Source organism: Urtica dioica, chromosome 7 (assembly GCF_054948205.1).
Source record: "Urtica dioica subsp. dioica isolate 48M chromosome 7, U.dioica_male_clone48M_v1_H2, whole genome shotgun sequence".
In the NCBI taxonomy this organism is placed as follows: domain Eukaryota; kingdom Viridiplantae; phylum Streptophyta; class Magnoliopsida; order Rosales; family Urticaceae; genus Urtica; species Urtica dioica.
Genome location: NC_142762.1, coordinates 34,960,617 through 34,972,618, shown reverse-complemented (window position 1 = coordinate 34,972,618; position 12,002 = coordinate 34,960,617).

Sequence of the window (12,002 nt, the reverse complement as noted above, 5' to 3'; positions counted from 1 at the left end):
ATGTCAACAGTTGCCTTCCAATGTCAATTGTTAACATCAGATGTCAACAGTTGACGTCAACAGTTTATATCAGATGTCAACAGTTGACGTCAATAGTTGACTTCAACAGTTGAAGTCAACTGTTGACATCTAAAACCGATGAACTTCGATGACATTACTATCAACGAAGTTCATCAGTTGCTGACATCAGATGTCAACAGTTGCGTCAACTGTTGACATCTGATGTCAACAACTGATGAACTTCGCCTAAAAACAATAAAAATTGCCCAGAACAAAAAGAGTCTCATTTTTTTGGCCAATCTCAAACACACCCATAATAAACATACCCAAAAACCAAGGAAAAGTTTGAAAAAAAAAACTAACCTTGGACGAGGATCGGAGCTACGTGCTTGGTCGGAGCTACGTGCTTGGTCGGAGCTACGTTCTTCGTCGTGACCGGATCTATGAGCTTTGGTCGTGCTTCCTTGAGCGTGTCGGAGCTCAAATCCAAGGGTTTGAGTCAGCTCAACTTTGGTAAGGATTGTGTGAGCTCAAATCTAAGGTTTTTGTTCTCTTTTGGTTTTGAGGTTTTTTTTTTCCTTAGTTGCAGAGAGAATGACGAGAGAGAGATGAGATGAACAAGTTATATTAAATGATAAATGAACAAACGATATTAAATGAGGTTATTAATTATAGATATAATAAAATGGTATTAAATGATGTTATTAATTAGTTTGGAGAGGTAGGTGTGAGATTGAAAGAAAATTTCAAGTGGAGGGTAAAATTGGTTTTTCACAATGAGCCAACTTGTATTTTTGGCCAAAATTATGTTTTGGTGGATTATTGGAAAAAGTTAGTGAGAAGGTGGTAGTTTGAGCAATTTCTCAAAAAAAAAAAATAGACACTGCACATGCCACACGAGGAGAAGAGGAAGAATTCAATATTCGCGTCCTAAAGAAGCGAAGCTCGTCGACGCTCTTGAAGACCTATAAAAAGAAGATCAGACAACAGATTCATGGACTTTTTTTTTTCTTTTTTTTTTCCTTACGCAAGCAATTAATTAATTTCTTGATATATTTCTATTTATTCCAATCCAATAAAATACCCAGCCTAATATTAATTCTTTGAGTACAAATTATTTATTTATTTTATAACTGTTCAAAGTTGTTGATCTCTCGACGAAAGTTTGAGACATATTCACAAATTTAAATTGATTTTCTTTTCTAAAAATGGGGAGTGTTGTAAATTGATTTCTCACGTCAATGGAAAAATAAAATATATTGTTTACATTCGCCGGGAACAGTTTTTAACTATCGTGTAAGGCTCTTGAAAACAATAAAAAAAAGTAATATTATAGATTCAATGACGAGTCAAACCATTCGTCTTCTTCACTACGGATTCCACCAGCAAAAGTTCTTCATGAATGTGAAACGTAAAATTAGCATTAGTTGCAACTACTTCGAGAATAGTATACTTATACGCCATTTTATAGTTGTCTTTTATAAATGCCCCATATTTAAACTAAAAAAGGCATCTATTTGGAAACAAACTTGGAATGAGGCTACCTCTCAAGACCATGGGGTAACCGTATCCATTTCTCGCGAAAAATTACGGTGGATGTCAAAACTCTTCGTCAAGACTCTCAGGCATCAGCCTTGTTCTTGCAAGAAGAGAGACGATTAAATTCAACATATATAAAAATTTGTAACAACACATAGATATATGAAATAATATATCATCCATATTGATATTATAGTTAATCAAAGTGAAAATTAAACATGTAACCCAAAAATTAAAAAAGTTCAAATTCATGCGTCACATTAAAGACGTAGGTATGAGTTGAACTATTTGTTTTTATTATTTGAATAATTGAATTATAATTTTGATCAAAGGTAGTCATTTGATTAGTTACAGCATTTTTTTCTTGATAAAATATCAATAAAAAATTGAATAAAAAAATGCGTAATATAATTGAAGGTTAGAATAAAAAACAAAAAATAAGAAAGCAAACAACGTAGCCAAAATAACTATCTATTAAAATATTGAAACGTTTACTAAGATATAATTAATTAACTTTATGTGGTTTAATTTTCTTCAATTTTATCTCATATAATGAGTTGAAGTCTTCTTAAAGATGTTTTTTTAAGTCGGACACATGCGCCAAGATTCACTTCAGTCTAATAAACGTCAAGTCATAGATAGGGTTATTAATGATAAATGATCGCGTGATCTTTGGCTTGATTTCCAGGAAAGGAATAAATAAATAAAGAAATGCATAATTATAATTACACATCACAATCAAGATATGTGAAAATGTGAAAAGACTGACTTGATATATACTTTTTGGGTGATGACTATGAGGGTTTGGTCATTGGTGTAGTCATGTCTCCCCCGTAATATGACATCAGAATGTCCTTCGTTTTTCCATAATGTATAAAAAGTTTAAGGACCGTTTGGTTTAATTTTCTAAACTCGTTTTCTGTTTTTAAATTCTGTTTTCTGATTCTAATTTTTAAATTTAAAAAACAGATTTATAATTACGTTTCAGAATATTTTAAATACTGTTTGGTTATGTTTTCATTCAATTGTATAGAGATAAAATAAAAAACAACTTTTAATTGTTTTCTGTTTTCTAAACAAATTTCAAAGAAAACAGAAATATGATTTTAAATATGTTTTCTGAATTTATAACCAAACAGTTTTTCTAAAACTGTTTTCTAAAATTTAGAATCAGAAAACAGAAAACAGAAGTAGAAAACATAATCAAAGGGGCCTAAAAAATCATACTAGCAATTGACCCGTGCTTTGGAGTTACCTTACAGTTATTTTTTAGAAGTAGATTTCATTTCTGTTGTTGCTTTTTTTTTTTTTTTTTTAATTTAGTGCGTGCAGATAGCTTATGTACTAATGCATAAAGCAAGAACTAAAATATGTAAACCTTTTTATTGAAATAAATGAGAATAATTGGCAATTTATAAGTACTGAAAATGGCTCCATAAGTACCGAATGTTTACCAGTTTGTACACTCATATATACTAATTCTTTTCTATCCACGGTATAAATAATTAACGTCTTATTTTAGTTGTACCGTAACTACTAAGCCGTTAAATTTGAATGCACGTAATGGCCGTAATTTGAGTATGTAAATGTCTAAACTAGAAAGATTAGGTACTTACGCCGGAATTTTCTAAAAAAATAAGGTTGGCTCCATTTCAGCGAGAACTTTCTTAAACATATGTTGAAGTAGATTTTTTTCAAAGATAAGCTTTATTTCATAAATAATAATTAACTTAGATTCTAACTTTAAGATGAATGTTTTTTTTATTTTTTATTTTTTATTTTTATCATGAGTATTTTGCTAGACCACTGCATTCGGTGTAACTAGACAATGAAGATTCTTCAAGCTTATATTTGGTTTTGTTGAGATCAATTTTCGAATGGGAAGTGCGATACAAAAAAATTATAACCAAACAGGTTTTCTAAAACTGTTTTCTAGAATTTAGAATCAGAAAACAGAAAACGGTTTTGGAAAAGTTAACCAAACAGCTCCTTAACTTTTCTATTTTTGTTTTCTGTTTTCTGATTCTAAATTCTAGAAAAAACAGTTTTAGAAAAACTGTTTGGTTATAAATTCAGAAAACAGATTTAGAATTATGTTTCTGTTTTCTTTGAAATTTGTTTAGAAAACAGAAAATAATGAAAAGTTGTTTTCTGTTTTATCTCTATACAATTGAATGGAAAACATAACCAAACAACATTTAAAATATTCTGAAACGTAATTCTAAATCTGTTTTTTAAATTTAAAAATTAGAATCAGAAAACAGAATTTAAAAACAGAAAACGAGTTTAGAAAACTAAACCAAACGGCCCCAAAAATTGCCCTGATTAGATCTCAATGTACGATATTTGCTAAAATGATCAGTTTCATGGATGAATTATTTGGATTAGAGTCAAAATCCATATTTCATCATTATACGATGAATAACGCTTCACTTTTCAAAAATCGAGTTTAACATCTGTTTGAGAAAATTTGCTAATTTTTTGTTTGTTAAAATGGAGTCATTATATATGATGTCTTCAGGTTTATACACTTTTTTTTTTTTTTTTTTTTTGAGGGGAAAGTCACATGGACTAATTCATTAAAGGCTTATCAGCCACAATTGTGTCCCACAGAAGGGGAGGTACAGTGTTAGGCCACAAAATATAAGAACTGAAATTTAAAGCATATTTTGCCAGGAGGTGAGCAGCTTGATTACAAGATCTAGGGATGTAAATAATCTGGAAAGAATTGAAACAGGTAGCCGCGTCTTTGATGTCTTCCAGGAGTCGGCCTAACTCGGTCACCGGCAAGAGGCGGGAGCGGAGGAGCTTGGGCAGGATTTCACAGTCCGTCTGAACGATGAGGTCCGAGATGTCAAGGGAACGCGCTGAGGAGACGCCGCGTTTGATTGCTTGCGCTTCTGCCAAGGAGGGACTGAGGCTAGCATTGCCAGGCGCAATAAAGGAGCCGCTGATTAGTCCCTCAGCAGTCCGGAAGATTCCGCTGAGTCCGCATCGAGTCCCATCCGAGGAGAAGGCCGCATCGGTGGAGAGGGCCGTTATGTTCGGGGCTGGAGGAGGCCACTGGGAGGGTCTGGCCGGGCGCGGTGGCAGGAGGGCCGGGGCTGAGATCGAGTGCTCGCGGAAATCTTCCAGGAGATTGAGAGCATGATTGATGGAGGCTTCCAGCGGTCTGACCCTGTCGTTGTGGATGGTGTCGTTCCTTCGGTTCCAAGCTGACCACGCGATCATGAGAAATAACTCGAAGTCATGGCTGCTGAGGAGCTCTTTGACCCGGATCAGAAAAGCTATCATGTCTCCGTGGTAATTCATCTTAATCATCGGCCACCATCCAGTGAGTTTCCATAGCGACTTGCTCTGTTTACACTCCCAGATCGCATGGAATGAGGACTCCGGGCCACAGGGGCAGCGTGGGCATCGGGGGTCTATGTTCATACCTCTCGACGCTAGGTTACGGGACGTGGGAATCCAGCCTCGACAGATCCTCCAAACAAAGGAGCGTACCTTTGGGGGGATCTTGAGCGTCCAAAGTGTATTCCACCACCGGGCAGTGGTGTCAGGCGATGAAGATTCAGCATCGGGTTGTGAGTCCGCAGCAACCCAATAACCACTCTTGGCAGAGTATTCGCCATCTTTGGTGTAGTGCCAGCACAGCGAGTCGTTGACCGAGGCGGAGACTCCGGGGATGCGAAGAATGGCTTCAACGTCTTCGGCACAGAAGAAGGTGTGAAGGAGCGGAGTATTCCAGTCCCCATTAGGGAGAGCCAGGTCCGCCACCGTAGTCCCGGGCGGGATAGAGTCGCTGTGGCGCACCTGAAAGTTTCCAGGTCTTGGCAGCCATCGGTCACTACAAGCCTTGACGTTGATACCTTTTCCGATTCTCCAACGAGTGCCTTGAGCTACTAGTTCCCGGCCCCAGAGGATCCCTCTCCATAGCCCGGAGTCGTGTCGAGTGCTCGTGGCTTCCAGGAAAGGAGTATTCGGGAAGTAGCTCTCTTTAAGGACTTGGGCGGCAAGAGAATGTGGGTACCGGAGAATTCTCCAGCCGGTCTTGGCTAGGAGGGACTTGTTAGTCCATTCCAAATTTCGGAATCCCAAACCTCCCTGAGATTTCCTTTTACAAAGTTTCTCCCATCGTCCCCAATGGGTCTTCTTCTTGTCTTCTTCGGAGCCCCACCAGAAATTAGCCATGAGAGTGTGGAGGTCGTTAATGAGTTGCTTCGGAAGCTTAAAGCAATGCATGACGTAGCTCGGAATTGCTTGTAAGATGGACTTTATGATGATTTCTTTCCCGGCCATGGAGAAGTAGTTGCCCTTCCAACCTTTGACTTTATTCCAAACCCGTTCACGGATAAAACCAAATACTTCTGCCTTGCTCCGACCGAAAGAGAGAGGAAGTCCTAGATACTTGTCATGGCTCTCAATGACGTTAACTCCGATCGCTCTAGCAACCTTAACTCCTTGGTTTGGGGTCACCGATTTCCCAAAGCAGATCTCCGATTTCCGGTAATTTATCAATTGACCCGAAGCTCGAGCGTATTCGTCGAGGCAAGAGCGGACTGCCCGTCCTTCTTCCTCCGTAGCCCGAAAAAACACCAAACTGTCATCCGCGAAAAATAGGTGAGAGACTAGGAAGCCCGGGTTCCCGAAACGCACACCGTGGATGGTCCCCGAGGTTTCGGCACGTCGGAACATAGCGGAGAGGCCTTCAGAACAAAGGAGATAAAGGAAGGGAGAGAGCGGGTCCCCCTGCCGCAGCCCTCTACGAGGTGTAATAATTCCTTTCACTTCGCCGTTGATAATGAACGAGAATTGCACAGAGCGGACGCATCGCATGACGAGTTCCACCCACGCGCTAGCATAACCCAATCGGAGCATCACAGCCTCGAGGTAATTCCACTCAACTCTGTCGAAGGCCTTCGACATATCAAGCTTAAGGGCTCCGCATTTGCCGTTCCCGTACCTCCCTCTTTTCATCGTGTGAGCCCCTTCTAAGCCGATGATGACGTTATCAAAAATTTGACGACCTCCCACGAAGGCGCATTGGTTCTCCGAAATGACACTCTCCATAGTGCACTTTAATCGTGAAGAAATGCATTTTGAGATTGCCTTGTATACCACGTTACAGAGACTTATGGGGCGGAACTCATGTATCGTCGTGGGGCTTTTGGTCTTGGGGATCAAGGCGATGAGAGTCTCGTTGAGGGAGCCGAGGTCATGTTTGTCGTTGAGAACTCCTAGGCATAACTCTGTGACGCTGTCTCCCACGATGTCCCAGAATTTGTGGAAGAAAAGGCCGGGGAACCCATCTTTCCCGGGGGCCTTAGTGGGATCGATGTCTCGGAAAGCAGCCCGGACCTCGTCGACTGTGAACGCCGAGGTCAGCCAAGCATTCGTCTCTGTCGTCACCACACTGTCTAGACACCGAGTGATACAAGCAATATTTCTCGAAGAAGGGTTAGTCGACGAGAAAATATTGACAAAGTAGCTCGAAATAATACCTTCAACACCTTCGGGGTCGTCAGTCCAGCGATTGGCGGAGTCGAAGAGTCCTTCTATTTTGTTTTTTTTTCCGGCGTTGCGAAGCTTTCCGGTGGAAAAATTTGGTGTTACGGTCGCCTTCTTGAAGCCAAGCCACTCTACTTCGCTGTCTCCAATAGATCTCATCTTTCTCAAGGAGGGAGTTTAGAGCCTGCTCCTCTCTTCGGATCGCCGTGGGATCATAAGGAGTAGAAGATGAATTCAGGTGGCTGAGAGCTTGTTTGTGTTTCTCGATATTGGATGACAGCTCCCGGTATCGTCTCCTGCCCCACGAGGACAAAGCCGTTGAGCAGCTTTTGAACGCAGAAGGAGGAGGGTTTCGCCAGTGTTGGGTGATAATCGCCTTGCAGTCATCCTCGTCGCACCAAGCCTTCTCAAAGACAAAACGGCGCTGTGCCCGGGGCCTCCGCAGATTATGGCCGGCAGTGGATAAGAGGAGTGGCCGATGGTCGGAGGCCCAAAGATCGAGGTGAGTAACTGTGGCGTTTGGGAAAAGAGACACCCACTCCTCATTAGCAACGCAGCGATCTAATCGTTCAAGAGTGATGTTCCCCTCCAAAGTCTCGCGCCGCCAGGTGAAAGGATCCCCCGTGAATCCTAAGTCTTCAAGATGGCAGTCATCGAGTGCTTTACGGAAAGCCGCCATTTGGCCCGGGATCTTTCGGGGACCGCCTTTTTTTTCAAAATTGTAGAGGAGTTCGTTAAAATCCCCTCCACAAATCCACGGACCATTGTAGAGCTTGTGGACTCGGGATAGAAGATCCCAAGTGAATTTTCTTTGGGACGGGTTGGGGTTGCCGTAAATACCCATAAGACGCCAAGTAGCTCCAGTTTCTTCGGTGATCATGGCTTCGATATGGGCCTTTGAGTACGAGCCAATTCGAAGATTGATACCGTCTTTCCAAAACAAAACAATACCTCCACTCTTTCCCTCACACCCCACACTGAAACAAGAGCCGAAACCAAGTTTAATTCTGAGACTATCCATGAATTTTTTGGTGGATTTTGTTTCAGATAAAAAAATGAATTCGGGCCTGAATCGCTGGATGTGGAAGTGCAGGGCGTTCATCGTCTCCGGGCCTCCTAGCCCGAAGACGTTCCAAAATAAGCCCATCATTGCGACCGGTCGCCCCGTGTCATGGGGGGCGCCGATAGCTTGGTTTGTGGAGGTTTGACCAAATCTTCCTCTTGAGAAATGGCCAGAACCGAGGAGCCGGATGCAGAAGGAGGAGGGACCTCATACCCGATTAGAAGGGGTTGGACAGGGGCGGTGCGACGGCGCTTCCTGGCCGCGGGGGGTGAGCTTGAGTTGAGGAGGTTCGAAGTGGAGTTGCTTGGCTTTGGAGAGCCCGAGTCACGTTTTTTTGAACGAGACAGGCCAGCGAAAGAGCGTTGCATAGCTTCAGAGATGAGGGAGAGTTCTTTAGCTTTGGGCTGCTCGAGTCCAGGCCCAGGTCCTGGGGGGGAAGAGGCCGGCTTGGGTTTGTGTGGGCTTGGGCCTGCGTTGCCAAGCCCAGGGACAGGGGCTGACGTGGCGCTATTCTGCTCCAGCTTTTTAAAGTGAGGAGAGAGGTGTCTACTTGCTTCTAAAGAGGAATTAGGGTTTCCCCCTTTCTCTATTGTCTCTGTGCACCCAAGGACTGTATTCCTAGAAGAGGAAGTTTTGTTGCAGGGGCGTTCCTCGACTGCGGGAAAGGGAGGCTTGGGCGGAGATGTGGCAGTCTGAGACGTGGCGCACTGCTCTAGGTGACCTTTCCCTTTCCCTGTTCCTACGCGCGTGAGATCCACTTGCTTCGACGTAGAGGAATTGAGCCCGTGCCGGTTCCCGTCCCGCGCCACCTGTGTGGGTGGTTTCCGGCGGGTTGTGGCTCTACCACCATTGGAGAAACATGTGTCTGTCAGGGATGAGGCGGATAACCAATCCCCGTACATAGGTACTTCCGAAAAGCCCTCTTTCTCTATGCATATGTCATTGGAACGTGAGCACTCGTTTTGGTTGTGGCCAAGAATGCCGCATCGGTAGCAGAAGCATCCGAGGCCCTCATATTTGGCTTGGATCCAGATGGGTGGCCGATTTTCACGATCCAGAAAGAACCCGGCTTTGAGAGGTTTCCTGATCGGAATTGAGACTTTGAAGCGGACCGAGTGGTTGAAGCGGCCCCCTCTGTTTTCCTTGCATTCCAAAATTTCCCCGAAAGTGGATGCGATACGCCTTAGGCAATGAACGTGACTCATTGCAGGCGGGAGACCGAAGAGGCGAATCCAAAAGGGGCAGAACCTGAATTTTACTTCGTCAAGAGTGAGGTTTTCCGGCCACGGCTGTAGGATAAACTGAGCGCCCTTCACCGTCCATGGGCCTCTACTAAGGATGGCTTCCAGGTCTTTCCGTCGTTTGAATTGGAGTCTGAATAGACCGGGGCGAATCTCCGATATATTCCAGGTGTCTGCAGTTTTCCAGGCCCGGTCCAGGATAGCCGCGATAGTGCTGCGCCCACAGGGCTTCCCAGAGATGATCTTCCCAAGTAGGACTTGTTCTGATCCTTTAGGAGAGGACGAGTTGGGGGGTTTGTCCAATGTGAGTTCCGACGCCAATAGAGAGGAGGTTTGAGCTACCACCTCTTCCATTTCGTCATCGTCATCTTCCTCGAATGGATTGCAGGGAGAGTGTTGTGTAGAACCCATAGCGGGTAAGGTACTCTGAGACCCAAGGACCGTGAATGTCCCAGAGAGCGTTGGCTCAAGGTGTTATTGCCGTGGAGGTTATTTCGTAGACTTCTGAGAAGGGGGCAATCGTACGGAGAGCATTTTCACCCAGAGATTCGCCAAGTTGCTTCAGGTTTATACACTTGTAGACAGTCTTTTTTCTCACAAGTTGCCATGTGTCTTTGCGTTCCTATTTAACGGTTCGGTAGTTAACACGCAACTAAAGTAAAAGTATTAAGTATTTATGTCACCTAAAAAAAACATGCGTAGATAAGAAATTTGTAATTCTTCTATTTTAATGGATGGAATTTCAATGACTTAGATTCTAATAAGTTAACTAGTTGTTCAAGCTAAAGTGAACTCCTAATTCAATTCTATATTTAATTTGGCATTTCGACCGTGAAATTTCTTTGTTTAAATATTTCTGTAATATGAGTGTGTGACTTGTTAGAATGGATCCTATAGATAGTTGTACATAGGTAGGTATGTGATCTTGATAGAGATGGTTTTATTTTGTCAGATATTCTCATTATATGCTCGTATCTGAAGCCTCCTTGCGTGGTCCCGCGGAAGCCTCTCAAAAATATTGTCAAGCACGCCCTCATCCCATATACCTATAAATATGGGCTCACTCTCCTCATTTCAGTAAGTCATTCAAAACCTGAGAACGCTAAAACTCTCTCTAAGAGTACTCTATACACTTCCGAGCTACGAGGACGTCCTCTTTATAACGTGAACATCTGTGACGACCCGACTTTTCAGATCGTCTTACTTATCTTACTTTTTAAAACTTTAGAAAATTTGAGGTAATTTTTTTTTAAACATAACTTAAAATATAAAGTTTGAAAACTCATAACCTAAAAATAAATTTTCATTTAAAAATTTGATGAACGAAAACACCCAAAAGTCGAAGTTGCATAATCGAAAATTAAAACAAAAAATACGATTATAAATAAATACAAAAAATAAAGTCATAACCTTTAACGGAATTGAAAAGCATAACCACTTGAACAAATAGAGGCATCTGGTGCGACGATTGTCGCACTTAATGCCCCAAAAGTCACACCTAATAGTTTATTAGGTGCGACAATATCGCACCTAAAAGTCCGTTGCTAAAGGTATTAAGTGCGACATGTCGCACTTAAAGGTGTTCATATTAGGTGCGACACTATCCGGTGCGACATGTCACACCTAATGCCCAATCTATTTTGCTGCCAAAGTTCTTGAAATTGGCGGGTGTCCATATTAGGTGCGATACTATCTGGTGCGACATGTCGCACCGTGGGTTTGGATTATTTAAAAAAACTGAAAGCAAGCGGAAGTCTTTTATTTTAATAAACGGCAACCATAAGCAAACCCTATCGCTATCGCCGCCGTTGATCCACCCTCTTCGTGTGTTCATATGTTGTTTACCTACAAGACGGAAGTATATACGTAGAGTGAGCTAACGCTCAGCGAGAATAACTATAACTCACAAAACATAAGAAGTAAAATAAAATGCATGAACCGGTTATTAGTATTTGAAATTTAACCGTGACATGAGAAACCCTATTAAAAATCTATCGTATTATAATTCGGGGGTCCCCTATAGTAGCTGTACCAATTTCAGTGTACACTTTGGAAACTAACCATGGGGCTGCGATCTCCCATAGAACGCCCCGTCATATAACGTAAATATATGAGGAACTCTCTATGTGAGCCCGTAATTCAGCTCGAGAAATTCCTCTAATTACCTCCATAGTTTGAGGCGGTACGACTCTCTTGTTTACTTAACTTATTACTCGTGTTTATTACGTTTAATGCATGAGCGACATATGATATAAACATACATGATAACATAGCTAGAAAAATAAGACGTGCTATAGATATTCTAATACACAACATATGATATCACAAACTTACATATCGTCATATCATATCATATCAAACACACTCCGAATAATCACACACACAAAAATTCACATAACACATTTGATCAGATCACATAATATTTAATATATTTTTTTAACTAATCTGTGTTGCAGTGATATTATTCTCACATTTCTTTCGGAAAGCACTACTACAAATACTATTTTCCAGTGCGGAAGACATTCGGGTGCGACTTTTCGCACCCAAAATTCGCACCAAATGAGTCTTTCAGGTGTGACTTGTCGCACCCAAAACTCAAACAAGCATATAAAAATTTTCACTGATTTTTTAAACTTTGGGTGCGATTTTTC